At 46.2% G+C, this 16,343-nt stretch overlaps 1 pseudogene; it reads right to left on the reverse strand.

The window, feature by feature from the left end:
* Positions 1–8,202: 8,202 nt before the first annotated feature.
* On the reverse strand, positions 8,203–15,907 carry LOC140608712 (myeloid cell surface antigen CD33-like; annotated as a pseudogene).
* Between the last annotated feature and the right edge of the window lie 436 nt (positions 15,908–16,343).

Here is a 16,343-nt window from a genome sequence, read left to right on the forward strand (position 1 = left end):
GGAACCCTGGAGGAGAGGCAAGATGGCGGAAGAGTAGGGTCCCCAAATCACCTGTCCCCACCAAATTACCTAGATAACCTTCAAATCATCCTGAAAATCTATGAATTCGCCCTGAGATTTAAAGAGAGACCAGCTGGAATGCTACAGTGAGAAGAGTTCGTGCTTCTATCAAGGTAGGAAGACGGAGGGAAAAAGAAATAAAGAAACAAAAGGCCTCCAAAGGGGAGGGGCCCCGCGAGGAGCCGGGCTAAGGCCGGGGCGAGTGTCCCCAGGACAGGAGAGCCCCGTCCCGGAGACGCAGGAGCTGCACCGACCTTCCCGGGCGGAAAGGGGCTCACAGGGAGTTGGAGCAGGACCCAGGAGGGCGGGGATGCCCTCAGGCTCCCTGGGACAGTAACAGACACCTGCGCCGCGAGGAGAGTGCGCCCGAGCTCCCTAAGGGCTGCAGCGCGCACGGCTGGACCCGGGAGCAGCTCGGAGGGGCTCGGGCGGCGGCTCCGCGGGGGGGGGGGGCTGCGGGGCGGGAGCGCGAATCCAACAGCGCAGGCCGGGAGCACAGGGCGCCGGGGACACAGCCCGGGATCCGGCCTCCTCCCGGGACAGGCAGAGGCCGGGAGGGCCCAGGACAGCGAGGATGCCCCTGCCCCGAGCTGAGCAGATCAGCAGCCCCGCCCCGGAGCCTCCAGGCCCCACGGTTGTTCCTCCTGGGGCCTCACGGTTGTTCCTCCTGGGGCCTCACGGGGTAAACAACCCCCACTGAGCCCTGCACCAGGCTGGGGGCAGAGCAGCTCCCCCAAGTGCTAACACCTGAAAATCAGCACAACAGGCCCCTCCCCCAGAAGACCAGCTAGAGAGACAAGTTCCAGGGGAAGTCAAGGGACTTAAAGTATACAGAATCAGAAGATACTCCCCCGTGTTTTTGTTTGTTTGTTTGTTTGTTTGTTTGTTTGCTTTTTGATTTGTTTGCTTCCCTCACCCCCTTTTTTTCCTTTCTTTTTCTTTTTTAAATTTTTTCTTCCTTTTTTCTTTTTTCTTTTTTCTTTCCTTCTTTCTCTCCTCTCTTTTTCTCCTTTTCCCAATACAACTTGTTCTTGGCCACTCTGCAGTGAGCAAAATGACTAGAAGGAAAACCTCACCTCAAAAGAAAGAATCAGAAACAGTCCTCTCTCCCACACAGTTACAAAATCTGGATTACAATTCAATGTCAGAAAGCCAATTCAGAAGCACTATTATACAGCTACTCGTGGCTCTAGAAAAAAGCATAAAGGACTCAAGAGACTTCATGACTGCAGAATTTAGATACAATCAGACAGAAATTAAAAATCAATTGAATGAGATGCAATCCAAACTAGAAGTCCTAACGACGAGGGTTAATGAGGTGGAAGAACGAGTGAGTGACATAGAAGACAAGTTGATGGCAAAGAGGGAAACTGAGGAAAAAAGAGACAATTAAAAGACCATGAAGATAGATTAAGGGAAATAAACGACAGCCTGAGGAAGAAAAACCTACGTTTAATTGGGGTTCCCCAGGGCTCGGAAAGGGACAGAGGGCCAGAATATGTATTTGAACAAATCATAGCTGAAAACTTTCCTAATCTGGGAAGGGAAACAGGCATTCCTGGGAAGGGATCCAGGAAATAGAGAGATCCCCTCTAAAATCAATAAAAACCGTTCAACACCTTGACATTTAATAGTTAAGCTTGCCAATTCCAAAGATAAAGAGAAGATCCTTAAAGCAGCAAGAGACAAGAAATTCCTGACTTTTATGGGGAGGAGTATTAGGGTAACAGCAGACCTCTCCACAGAGACCTGGCAGGCCAGAAAGGGCTGGCAGGATATATTCAGGGTCCTAAATGAGAAGAACATGCAACCAAGAATACTTTATCCAGCAAGGCTCTCATTCAAAATGGAAGGAGAGATAAAGAGCTTCCAAGACAGGCAGGAACTGAAAGAATATGTGACCTCCAAACCAGCTTAATGACCCCATCAAAAGGCGCAGGGTTTCAGATTGGATAAAAAAGCAGGACCCATCTATTTGCTGTCTACAAGAGACTCATTTTAGACAGAAGGACACCTACAGCCTGAAAATAAAAGTTTGGAGAACCATTTACCATTCAAAAGGTCCTCAAAAGAAAGCAGGGGCAGCCATACTTATATCAGATAAACTAAAATTTACCCCTAAGACTGTAGTGAGAGATGAAGAGGGGCACTATATCATACTTAAAGGATCTATCCAACAAGAGGACTTAACAATCCTCAATATATATGCCCCGAATGTGGGAGCTCCCAAATATATCAATCAATTAATAACCAAAGTGAAGAAATACTTAGATAATAATAATACACTTATACTTGGTGACTTCAATCTAGCTCTTTCTATACTTGATAGGTCTTCTAAGCACAACATCTTCAAAGAAACGAGAACTTTAAATGATACACTGGACCAGATGGATTTCACAGATATCTACAGAACTTTACATCCAAACTCAACTGAATACACATTCTTCTCAAGTGCACATGGAACTTTCTCCAAAATAGACCACATACTGGATCACAAATCGGGTCTGAACCGATACCAAAAGATTGGGATCGTCCCCTGCATATTCTCAGACCATAATGCCTTGAAATTAGAACTAAATCACAACAAGAAGTTTGGAAGGACCTCAAACACATGGAGGTTAAGGACCATCCTGCTAAAAGATGAGAGGGTCAACCAGGAAATTAAGGAAGAATTAAAAAGATTCATGGAAACTAATGAGAATGAAGATACAACCGTTCAAAATCTTTGGGATGCAGCAAAAGCAGTCCTAAGGGGGAAATACATTGCAATACAAGCATCCGTTCAAAAACTGGAAAGAACTCAAATACAAAAACTAACCTTACACATAAAGGAACTAGAGAAAAAACAGCAAATAGATCCTACACTCAGCAGAAGAAGAGAGTTAATAAAGATTCGAGCAGGACTCAATGAAATCGAGACCAGAAGAACTGTGGAACAGATCAACAGAACCAGGAGTTGGTTCTTTGAAAGAATTAATAAGATAGATAAACCATTAGCCAGCCTTATTAAAAAGAAGAGAGAGTAGACTCAAATTAATAAAATCATGAATGAGAAAGGAGAGATCACTACCAACACCAAGGAAATACAAACGATTTTAAAAACATATTATGAACAGCTATACGCCAATAAATTAGGCAATCTAGAAGAAATGGACACATTCCTGGAAAGCCACAAACTACCAAAACTGGAACTGGAAGAAATGAAAAACCTGAACAGGCCAATAACCAGGGAGGAAATTGAAGCAGTCATCAAAAACCTCCCAAGACACAAGAGTCCAGGGCCAGATGGCTTCCCAGGGGAATTCTATCAAACGTTTAAAGAAGAAACCATACCTATTATACTAAAGCTGTTTGGAAAGATAGAAAGAGATGGAGTACTTCCAAATTCGTTCTATGAGGCCAGCATCACCTTAATTCCAAAACCAGACAAAGACCCCACCAAAAAGGAGAATTACAGACCAATATCCCTGATGAACATGGATGCAAAAATTCTCAACAAGATACTAGCCAACAGGATCCAACAGTACATTAAGAAAATTATTCACCACGACCAAGTAGGATTTATCCCCGGGACACAAGGCTGGTTCAACACTCGTAAAACAATCAATGTGATTCATCATATCAGCAAGAGAAAAACCAAGAACCATGTTATCCTCTCATTAGATGCAGAGAAAGCATTTGACAAAATACAGCATCCATTCCTGATCAAAACTCTTCAGAGTGTAGGGATAGAGGGAACATTCCTCGACATCTTAAAAGCCATCTACGAAAAGCCCACAGCAAATATCATTCTCAATGGGGAAGCACTGGGAGCCTTTTCCCTAAGATCAGGAACAAGACAGGGATGTCCACTCTCACCACTGCTATTCAACATAGTACTGGAAGTCCTAGCCTCAGCAATCAGACAACAAAAAGACATTAAAGTCATTCGAATTGGCAAAGAAGAAGTCAAACTCTCCCTCTTCGCCAATGACATGATACTCTACATAGAAAACCCAAAAGCCTCCACCCCAAGATAGCTAGAGCGTGGCAGGATACAAAATCAATGCCCAGAAATCAGTGGCATTTCTATACACTAACAATGAGACTGAAGAAAGAGAAATTAAGGAGTCAATCCCATTTACAATAGCACCCAAAAGCATAAGATACCTAGGAATAAACCTAACCAAAGAGGTAAAGGATCTATACCCTAAAAACTATAGAACACTTCTGAAAGAAATTGAGGAAGACACAAAGAGATGGAAAAATATTCCATGCTCACAGATTGGAAGAATTAATATTGTGAAAATGTCAATGTTACCCAGGGCAGTTTACACATTTAATGCAATCCCTATCAAAATACCATGGACTTTCTTCAGAGAGTTAGAACAAATTATTTTAAGATTTGTGTGGAATCAGAAAAGACCCCGAATAGCCAGGGGAATATTGAAAAAGAAAACAATAGCTGGGGGCATCACAATGCCAGATTTCAGGTTGTACTACAAAGCTGTGGTCATCAAGACCGTGTGGTACTGGCACAAAAACAGACACATAGATCAGTGGAACAGAATAGAGAATCCAGAAGTGGACCCTGAACTTTATGGTCAACTAATATTCGATAAAGGAGGAAGGACTATCCATTGGAAGAAAGACAGTCTCTTCAATAAATGGTGCTGGGAAAATTGGACATCCACATGCAGAAGAATGAAACTGGACCACTCTCTTGCACCATACACAAAGATAAACTCAAAATGGATGAAAGATCTAAATGTGAGACAAGATTCCATCAAAATCCTAGAGGAGAACACAGGGAACACCCTTTTTGAACTCAGCCACAGTAACTTCTTGCAAGATACATCCACGAAGGCAAAAGAAACAAAAGCAAAAATGAACTATTGGGACTTCATCAAGATAAGAAGCTTTTGCACAGCAAAGGATACAGTCAACAAAACTCAAAGACAACCTACAGAACGGGAGAAGATATTTGCAAATGACGCATCAGATAAAGGGCTAGTTTCCAAGATCTATAAAGAACTTATTAAACTCAACACCAAAGAAACAAACTATCCAATCATGAAATGGGCAAAAGACATGAAGAGAAATCTCTCAGAGGAAGACATAGACATGGCCAACATGCACATGAGAAAATGCTCTGCATCAGTTGCCATCAGGGAAATACAAATCAAAACCACAATGAGATACCACCTCACACCAGTGAGAATGGGGAAAATTAACAAGGCAGGAAACCACAAATGTTGGAGAGGATGCGGAGAAAAGGGGACCCTCTTACTCTGTTGGTGGGAATGTGAACTGGTGCAGCCACTCTGGAAAACTGTGTGGAGGTTCCTCAAAGAGTTAAAAATAGACCTGCTCTACGACCCAGCAATTGCACTGTTGGGGATTTACCCCAAAGATACAGAAGCAATGAAACGCCGGGACACCTGCACCCCGATGTTTATAGCAGCAATGTCCACAATAGGCAAACTGTGGAAGGAGCCTCGGTGTCCGTCGAAAGATGAATGGATAAAGAAGATGTGGTTTATGTATACAATGGAATATTCCTCAGCCATTAGAAATGACAAATACCCACCATTTGCTTCAACGTGGATGGAACTGGAGGGTATTATGCCGAGTGAAGTAAGTCAATCGGAGAAGGACAAACATTATATGTTCTCATTCATTTGGGGAATATAAATAATAGCGAAAGGGAATATAAGGGAAGGGAGAAGAAATGTGTGGGAAATATCAGAAAGGGAGACAGAACATAAAGACTCCTAACTCTGGGAAACGAACTAGGGGTGGTGGAAGGGGAGGATGGCGGGGGGTGGGGGTGAATGGGTGACAGGCACTGAGGGGGGCACTTGACGGGATGAGCACTGGGTGTTATTCTGTATGTTGGTAAATTGAACACCAATAAAAAATAAATTTATTAAAAAAAAAGGAAATTGGAACCCTCACACACTGCTGGTGGGAATATAAAATGGTGCTGCCACTGTGGGAAACAGTCTGATATTATTCTCAAAAAATGAAAACATAGAAACTACCCTGTGGCCCAGCATTTCCATTTTTGGACATATGCCCAAGAGAACTGAAAAAAAAAAAGCTCAAACAAAAAAACACATCCTCTAGTGTTCATAGTAGCATTATCATAACCCCAAAAGGAAACCACCCAAATGTCCATTGATTGATAAATAGATGAACAGAATGTGGTACATCCATACAATAAACAATATCCAGACAGGGGTGCCTGGGAGGCTCAATTGGTTAAGCGTCTGCCTTTGGCTCAGGTCATGATCCTGTGGCTCCTGGATCCAGTCTTGCATTGGCTCCTTGCTCAGTGGGGAGTCTACTTTTCCTTCTCCCTCTGCCTCTTCCCCTGCTCCTCTCTCTCTCTCTCTCAAATAAATACTCTTTAAAAAAATAAAAATAAATTCAAAAAGTAGTACCCAGACAAAAAGGAATTAGACTCATACATGCTGTATGGATGATCCTTGAAAACATTTTGTTAAAATGAGGGAAGCCGGGGATCCCTGGGTGGCTCAGCAGTTTGGCGCCTGCCTTTGGTCCAGGGCATGATCCTGGAGTCTCAGTATCGAGTCCCGCATCGGGCTCCCTGCGTGGAGCCTGCTTCTCCCTCTGCCTGTGTCTCTGCCTCTCTCTCTCTCTCTATGTCTATCATGAATAAATAAATAAAATCTTTTTAAAAAAATGAGGGAAGCCATACACAAAAGACCACAATTCGTGGGATTTCATTTAGCTCACATACTCCCAGTAGGCAAATCCACAGAGATAGAAGGCAGATGAGTGATTGCAGGGGGTCAAGAGAAGGAGGAATGGACAGTTACTGCCTAACAGGATTGGGGTTTCCTATTAGGGGTGATGACAATGAAAGGTGGATGGAATCAGGTAGTGGTGATGGCCAACATTGTGAATCTACTAAGAACCACCTATTGTGCTTTTTTAAAATGGCTAAAATGGCCAATTTTCTTTGAGGTGAATTTTTCCTCAAATAACATTAATGCATACGCATAAGAAATACCATAGGAAATATCAGTTCCCACCTGGTACTGGCAAAGATCAGCACTTTCATCCCATGCAGGTTTGGTGAACACACACACTTTGAGGCCTGGCTGCTGGGAACACAAACTTGTTCACTCTCTGCAGAGAAAACTTGGCCCCATCTCTCCAGATTAGAAAGAACCTGTGATCCAGCTATTTTGGATTTAGGAATGTATCCCAGAGACAAATGCACACACATGGAATGAGATGCAAGATTGTCAATTGCAGTATTGCAGTGCTTCTGTTGATACAATAAAATGAATGCCACGATTTTCCATTAGGAGAGGATGCACACAGAAGCAGAATCCATCCATGGGAAGGAATAGTGCACAGCCATGGAGAAGATTGAGGATGGTCTGTACTACTGATATCAAAGGACCCCCCAGATCCACTAGGGGGAACACACCAAGGCTTAAGAGTAGCTATGGACACTTGTCACTTCCTGGGAGGGTCTGGGCATCTGAGGACAGACTCTACTGTGAATTTTTAATGTTTGTCCATGTGAATATATTATCTGTTCACAAGTACTAAATAAGCAATTGTTAGGGAGAATAAAAGATGGGGAAGCAGGAGTCATCAGGAGATGCATGATGAGGGGCCTCCAGAGGCAGATCTGCCTGGTGCATGTTGTCCTGTTCTCCTGATAACGTGGGGTGTAGGGGGGAATACAGAAGTGAGTGAGGCAATGGCTGAAGGGGACAGCTGCCCACAGGGACAAGGGGGCTGGGGAGGGAGAGTAAACACAGGGTTCACCTGCAGGGGATCCTGGTCACCAGAGTGAGTCCAGAAAGAGGCAGGGGCCCAGCTTTGCCCTGAGCTTTGAAGAAGCCCCACTCCCTATACCCCAGGAAGATACTCCTTACCTGTGCTATGTCCCAAGCAGACATTAGTTGTTGGGTTCTGTGGGACACCTACTATGGGAAGAGGAGATTTCCCTCTTTAGTGGGGTGGAGTTATGTAAGATACATGTGGGCATCTCCCTCACCCCAGAAACATCAGAAACACAGAAGGAACAGTGCTTGTGTCCTTACAAGTCAACACTCAACCAGGCATCCAGGACTAAAGCACCAGGCATCTTGAGGCTGGCCTTCCCTCAATTCATCCCTAACATACCCAGTTGGTCCTGGCTCTGTACTCACAGATGACATTGAGCTGGATGGTCCTTTCCACCATCACACCAACTGCAGGGAACTGCACCTGACAGGTAAGGTTGGTGCCATGGTCCTGGGGCCTGGGGATGAGGGTGAGCACTGAGGAGAGGTGGGTCCTGGGGCCCAGGGAAGTAAGGGCAGCTGACATTCAGGATAAGATGGTGGGGGTGTGCTCTGCTCACAGGCCCAGGGCACAGAGCAGGTCAGGTTCCTGGAGTAGTCACACTCCAGGGTCCCTGGTAGAGGATGTCAGGTGTATGGGTCAGGGCTGTGAGGAGATGGGGAGACATGGGAATCAGAAGGAGGTTTGAGGTGAGGCCCTGAGAGAAGCCCCAGGCTTGGTCCAGCTCCTGCCTCTGAGCCCCAACATGGGTTACCTCTAGCCTTTCCCAGGAAGAGTGTCCCATCCTGGCTCTGTCCTGGGATCCAGTCCTTCCCTTGTGGCCTCCTGTGGAATCTGTTCCTTACCGGTCAGATGCACAGTAAGCTGGTTGTGTAGGTAATTATATATCACATAAGAACTTTTCTCCACCCTAAAGAAGTATGTCCCTGAGTCCCTTCTCTGTGCATCTCTGATCTCCAGGGATCCGCTGTAGGCCTGAGGTCCCTGCGGGGGTGGAATTGGCCCTGGGTCCCCTCCTGCACTTTTCAATTCCGATTTTTTTTTTTTTTGTGGCCACTGGAGCATCCTGGAATGGAAGGGCCCCTTCTCAGAACCAGTAGCCATGAACGGAGTCATAGTCAGTCCAGCCATCTTGGGGTAGAAGATATTGCAGGCCTGGAGATACAGGCCCTCCTGCACCATCGGGGACTCCTGAACTTGCAGCCAGTATCTAGAATCCTGAACTGGGCGTCCTGCAAGGAAGGTCAGCAGCAGTCACCCTCTGCCAGGCCTCTTTCCCTCAGCCCACTCACCTGCCCACAGCAGGAACAGCAGCAGCACCTTTGAGATGGAGGGTATGTGGGCTTCCTGGGGGTGAAGGAGAGGTGGAAGGCAGTGGGAGAGGTGCTGGGGAGGACCCATGGGAGGCTGGGGAGGAGCCTGAGTCCTGGTGATTCTCAGAAGAGCAATTGCAGCCCCAGATCTCACCCCCTCTCTGCACAGAGTTGGGCATATTCCCCAGCCAGAGACCCAGGAGACCCCCTCCCCAGGGAGGAGAGACCAGGAAAAGACCCTGTGTCCTGCCCGCATATTTCTACACTTCCTTCCAGCACCAGAGCCTGGACCAGGGATGTGCATCTTGCCCATCAGGCCTCAAATTTACTGGAGGCCTGTCCTGAAGGCAGGGGGAAGGGGAACACAGCAGATGTGTCTGAGACCCCCAAAGCATGAGAGAGGGTTAGGTGGGTGCTCTGAGTCCTGCTGTCCAAACTGTGGTACCACTGGTGTCCTCCACATGCTCTGGGGAAATGGTCACTTCCTGGCCTGGGCTGAGTTAGCCACTATGGTGTTTGGACCTGAAATTCTTAAACAGGGGTGTCTGCCTGCCCTACCCGCACCCCCACCTTTGGAGGGCCATTTGTCAGTGTCTGGACATATCTGATCATCACAGCTTGGGAGGAGGGTGTGTCTGGCATCTAGTGGGTTGAGACTAGGGAAGCTTCTAAACCTCCTCTGATGCACAGGATGGCCCCTAAAATCATGCAGCTCCAAGGTTCAAAAGTGCTGAAGTTGAGAGAGCCCAGTTGAGAGCTGAAAGGCAGTCAGTTTTTCCAGATATGGGATCTTGGAGATTCTGCGTGGGGGTCCAACCCATGAAAGATGAGGAAAGGTCTTGGGCACAGAGTGGGTGTCTGCTCTGTGTTGGGGCTGGAGGCATAGAGGAGACTCAGAAGAGCCGGTCCATGTACTTGAGATGATCCCCATCCAGGGGAGAGACATACAGTCTATAGGCATCTGCTTGGTAGAGACTAGGAGGGCAGAGACAGGCTGGGGCCATGGGGCTGGACGCTCTGTTGGCGAGTACTTTGGGGCACAAGTGAACAGAGTGGACATGGCCTGCACTCTCAGGGGACAGGAAGGAAGATTCCCAGCAATAGGACACTGCCATGGGCCCAAGAGCAAGGCAGAGGCAAATCAGGCCCAGCAGTAGGAAGAGCTGTTTGCACCTCCCTGTGGTGGTCCTCCTGCTCTTGCATCCGGTGGCACTTCCCCACACCCTCAAGGGCCTCTGGGTCTTCTCTCATTTCCCACTCCCTTACTCCTGCCTTGCCATGTGGTCTTCCCGCCAGGCCTGGGGGAGGCCATGCCTGCACCCACTGGAGGAGTTAGCTTCAGGCAGTGCAGATGCCTAGCTGCCTTCCAGACTTGTGGCTGCTCTGCTCCTTGCCATCAGCTCTTTGACTTCCCTCGTGGGGAGACCGGCTTGTCCATTCCACCACATTCTACTGGATACGCCTGTGAGCCCAGTGCTGTGCTATGCTGGGGCTGGGAGGTGAACAGACAGACTCTAACCTCAAGGAGCCCCCAATCCTGCCTGACTGGGCTATCATGAGGTGAGGTGCAGGGGGTGTTCGAATCCTTCCCATGGATGGCTCAGGGAGACTGCATGGAGGATGGGATCTTCAGCTGCTGTCACTCCTCCCTGTCCTTCTCATGTCATCCTTTCCCACATCTCTCATTCCCAGGACCTCTGTGCCCTAGCCACAAGCTGGACAGACCCCAGGCCCTTCCCTTGAGGCCCCATCACCTCTAGGATCCAGGATCCCAAGCACAGGCATCACACATACCCCTGTCCTGGTGACAGCAACATAGAAAACAGAGTTGGTCTGTGTCCCTGGGAATGCCCGAGGCTGAACCTGAGAATAAAGTTGAGCTGTTGGGTCTTGTCCCAGCTGAGCTGGAGGTCACCTGCGTGGAGTTACCTCTGTCCCTCCTACCATCCTCTCTCATACCTGCTGGGAGGCGCATCCCAGGGACCAGCTTCCTGAAACTCTGCTAGTAGAGTCAGGGAGACCCGAGTGCCCAGTAGATGCCATGCTCAGTGAGTGATTCCCCTCTGTCTCCAGCTCCTACCCTGGACATCGAGGGCTGGGAGCAGCTCAGGTGTGGCCCTCCAGGACCTTTTAGTGACTCCCTCTTCACCCCTTGGTGAGGGAGGTTTTCCTTATGGATGCTTTCGCTTCAGGCAACACCTCCTCTTGTCCACCCTCACACGTGTGGGCTCTTTCTCTTGCTTTTCACATGCTCTCGGCAGCCTGTACATGTGCGTCCAGATCTGCCCGACAACATGCTGAGTCGTATCTATTCTGCAGTTGGAAGAGCAATTTGTGTTTCTGTGTTAATGTAGGAAATGGTCTTGTATTAGGTTTTGTTACAAAATATCCTGTGGAGCCTGTAATCAAAAGCTGTCCTCTCTCTGTGCAGAAGTTGCTGGAATGGTGCTTTTAAGAAACCTCCCATCCAGTGCTGAGCAAACCAAAACAGAACCTGCCCTAAAATCTCAGCACACCAACAGAGGAGGAAGAGGTGTGTTCTTGACTGAGGAGGAAGAGGTGTGTTCTTAACTGTTCTTGACTGACTGCTGAGACCATCTTCCTGTGGAAATCTGCAGAGGCAGAATTGGAGGCTGTGGCCACCAGGTGACAGTAGCGATTCCTCAAATTTCCTCGTTTAAACTAAAAGACTAAAGGGATTAGGTGAAAAGTCGTCTGAGATTTTTGTGATCCCAAGGAAGTAGTCCAGTTGACTGAGGGAAGCGTGTTAATGTGAGCATTGGTGTCAACTAATTACTGTGCTAAATGTTTTACCTGTAATACATCCTTTGAGCCCCATGTAGACCTGCTGAGGTCTGTAGTAATGATCCCTTTCAATTTTATAAGCAACAATGAGGTTCATAGATGTGATATTCTTTCCTTTTTTTTTTTTTAAGACAGATCTATTGAGGTACAATTGCTGTACAGAAAAATGGCACATATTTAATGTAGGCAATTTGATGAGTTTGAACTTATGCGTTGCACCTGTAAAATCATGACCACAATCCTGGTTACAAACATGTCCATCACAACTTAAAGTTTCCCTGTGCCTTTTTTTGCTTTTTTTGTTTTGTTTTGTTTGTTTGCTGTTGTAGTAAGAAAACTTAACATGAGATCTACCCTCTTAACAAATTTGTTAAGTGCACAATACAGTATTAGTAGCTACAGTCACTATGCAGAACAGCTGATCCATCCTGCTACCTTTTTATCTTTTGACCCATAGCTCCAGGCCCTGACAACCACAATACTCTCTGCTCCTATGAGCTCAACAACTTTAGATACTTCACTTAAGTACAATTGTGGAGTATTTGTCCTTCTGCCATTGGCTTATTCCATTTAGTATAAGGCCTTAGCAGAAAATGCATAAGGGAGTGCTTCAGGTTGTGAGACCATCCGCGTGAGCCTATGGAAGTATAAAACTCACTGGGAATGGCAGGTACACAGACAAATATGGAACACGGAAACTCTAATGGCTGCATATGAATCACTTTTAATTTTAGTATAAAAGTGAAAAGACAAAAGTGTTAAGAATAACTATAACTACAACAATTTGTTAATGGATACGTAATATGAAAAGACATAAATTGTGACATCAACAATATAAAGTGTTGGGGCGTTCAAGTGTAGAGTTTTATGTACAATTAAGTTAAGCTGTGATCAGGTTATGACAGACTGTCACAACATTTAGATATTTCATGATGTTGCTTCTGGAGAACAGATCACACTCCTCTTGGAGCCAGGCTTGAATTCATCTTCCTGTCTCTAAATTGTTTTTTTTTTTTTAAACTGTATACTCCAAATCCCCAAACCCGCAAATGGAAAATATATAATGGAGGACACAATGTGGATTATTTAATGTGGAGTAATTATTGACTTGACCACCAGGTCTGGGTCTCCTGTCTTTGCCTCTGAGCTCCCCTACTTTTTTCCCCAAATAAATAAATAATAAATAAATTGGAGTGTGAACCTAGGGAGGGGTAGAAGGGGAGGGAGAGAGAAAAAATCAAGCAGACTCCCTGCTGAGTGAGGAGCCCAGCTGTGGGCTCTATCTCACAACCCTAAAATCATGACCTGAGATGAAATCAAGAGTCAGACGCTTAACTGATTAAGCCACCCTTTATTATTCAGGACGTAATTTGATTTGGCTTTAGGTGTGACTGGTTCTAGGGTTCCACTGAGAGGCCCTATCACTCTCCTTGCTTTTCTTTGATGGTGTGGTTGCTAATTTTAATCAGCCTGGCTTTTGTTCTCAAAACCATAAAGGTATGAGCTGTGATGTCCAGTCTACACATGAGGATACTAAGGCCTACAGAGATTAGATAATTTTCCTACAGAAACTGGAGTCTCTGCACTTACCCACCACTTCCACGGTGCCCCCTGGTGGTGGTGCATCTCTCTCAACATTCCCTGCCCCATTCTGGTGCCCTGAGCTACTCACCCAGAGAGTTACCCGGATTGCTGCACCAGACACATCTTCCCTCCATCCCCCTCTTTCAACCCATCCACTTTCACACCAGCTGCGCCCTGATTCCTGGCTCCCACCCTGCTACTCAGAAGCCAATCTGTCTGACAGTCTCGCTATACGGGAATGATAAAAGGCAAAAAATTGTTCACTGTTATCACTGTTATTATTACCCATATTATTGCTAATATTATTTTCCCATTTCACTCCCTTCTTCTCTCAGAGCTGATGGGGGGTCCTGCCTCCTATCTTCTCTATCCAGTTCTTGTGGCACCCCCATGAGGATATAGATCAAGATCAGGGTTGCTGCAATTCACAAGTTTGTACCTCCACTTGGTGGTCTGATGTACTTGGGGTGATAGGTTTGCCCACACAGGGCCACAGGGACCAAGCTGGGGGTTGTCAGGGTTTACAGTTCTACAAAGATTTCAGGTTAGCATTCTGTGTGGTCTTCAGGCTTGTAAGCAGGAAGGAGTGGTTGTTTCCTAGTGCCTACTGTGGCCACACTGGGTAGAACCTTGCTCTGGGAGGGGCTGTAATGTTTCACTGTCTTGATAAAAAAGTGCAAGTCTGGGCTCTAGAAAAAGATCAAGGACTCCTTGATGCCGCTCCTCAGGCTGCCACCTGTGCCCAGGTGAGCACTGGGGCAGGCTAAGGGGAGCTATGCCCAGTATTAACATGTCAACATCTGTCAGACTTTGCAGTTTAGGGATTTCACGGGCTGACGATGTAGGAAGTCCACCACTCTTGAATAAAGAGACAGAGTTTCAGATGAGATGCTTCATGTTATGGGGGATCCAGGGTGGAGTGGGTCAGGTCCAGCTCTGGGGTTGGCTTAGGGCATGAGAGTGAGTCTCTGAAGCCCGAAGTTTGTTCCAAGCCTGCAGTTTCCCCCTGAGGGTAGGGGCCTCCTGAGGCTCTCACTGCATTAAATGCTTGGATTCTTGCTGTGGGCTCTGAATGCAACCAGTTCTCCCATATTGGTCCTGACTGATTGGACCAGGCATGACTGGCCAAGTACAGTCTGGAGACAAGGCAGGGACATTCTCCTGCAGTCTCCTGAGTCTTGTATAGACTCAGCACGAAGCTCTGCTGGATAGGGATGCTTCATGTTGGGTGATATCAAATAGATTCAGTCAGAAGGTCTCTGTGCCACAGATTGCTGGTCTTCTCCCATTAATCAACCCCATTTCTCCTTAATAAGGAAAAAAAGGTTAATTAGGATACAAGCCCTTAATTAATGAGATTTATAAGGTAATTTAAGTACCTGCAGATTTTTGTTGTTAGGTCATGTACTTAAAGTGCTTTTTAAAAATCTATGAATGCAGGGGTGCCTGATGGCTCAGTCAGTTAAGCATCTGCCTTCAGTTAAGGTCATGATCCCAGTGTCCTGGGATCAAGCCCCGCATAGGGCTCCTTGCTCAGTGAGGAGCCTGCTTCTCCCTCTACCTCTGCCCGTTACTCCCCCTACTTGTTCTCTCTTTCTCTGTCAAATAAATAAATACAATCTTTAAAATAAATAAACATCTAAATGCAGTTTAAATTCCTTTGCCCCAAAGTTTAGTAAAACATAATAAAAAGATTTTTGATTATGCCCATGGGAATTAACATGTCCTGAAATTTTCTATGTAGGAAGCATTGATGGCAGTCATTTACATATATCACCTTCCTGAAAGCTCACAGGAGCCCTATGGAAAGGAAACATTTCATATCCTCACATTACAGGTGGAGACAGTGAGGCTTATTGAGGAAAATGACTTGGTCTGGGATTCTTTCTTGTAACCAGTGTCTCTGTCCCAATGGCTCTGTGGAGTTAGGGGGCATCCATTTGACCACCTTCACTTTTGACATTCCCCAAGACAACCCTCAGTTTTGATCACTCACTGGAAGGACTCACATAACACACCAGAAGTTATTATCCTTGTGGTTAGGGCTTGTTATAGCTTCAAGATACAGATTACTGTCAGTGAAAGGGAGAAGGGTATGGGAAAGGATCCAGGGGAATCCCAAATGCGGGGCTTCCACTTGTCTTTCCAGTGGAGTCATGAGCACAGATGTGTTAGCTTCTCCCAGCACTGGTGTGTGACAGCATGCTGACCAGGGAAACTCACCTGAGACTTGACATCAGAATTTTTATTGGGGCTCTGTCACATTGATATGATTCACGGCTCACGTAGATGACCTCAGTCTCCAATCTCTTCAGGAGCAGAGCTGATACCATGTGACCCAAAGCCTTCATCTTAATTTCATTTGTGGAATATCTAGTGTGCTCCCAGGCCCCCAGATAAAGACTCTTTTTTTTTTTTTTTTTTTTTTAGATAAAGACACTCTTATCAGACAGAGCATTCTAAGGACTTAGACATTCTTTCCAGTAGCCAAGGACAAAGTCGGGTGTGTCTGGCTAAGGTTGAATTATTTTTTTTTAAAGATTTTATTTACCTAATCATGAGAGACAGAGAGAGGCAGAGACATAGGCAGAGGGAGAAGCAGACTCCCTGCAGGGAGCCCAATGCAGGACTCACTCCCAGAACCCTGGGATCACAACCTGAGCCAAAGACAGAAGCTCAACCACTGAGCCACCCAGGTGCCTCTAAGGTTAAATTCTTTACCTCAAAAACCCATTTCTGGGACCCATCTAGCTCCACAAATGGTACTGG

This window comes from Canis lupus, chromosome 1 (genome assembly GCF_048164855.1).
Source record: "Canis lupus baileyi chromosome 1, mCanLup2.hap1, whole genome shotgun sequence".
Classification (NCBI taxonomy): Eukaryota; Metazoa; Chordata; class Mammalia; order Carnivora; family Canidae; genus Canis; species Canis lupus.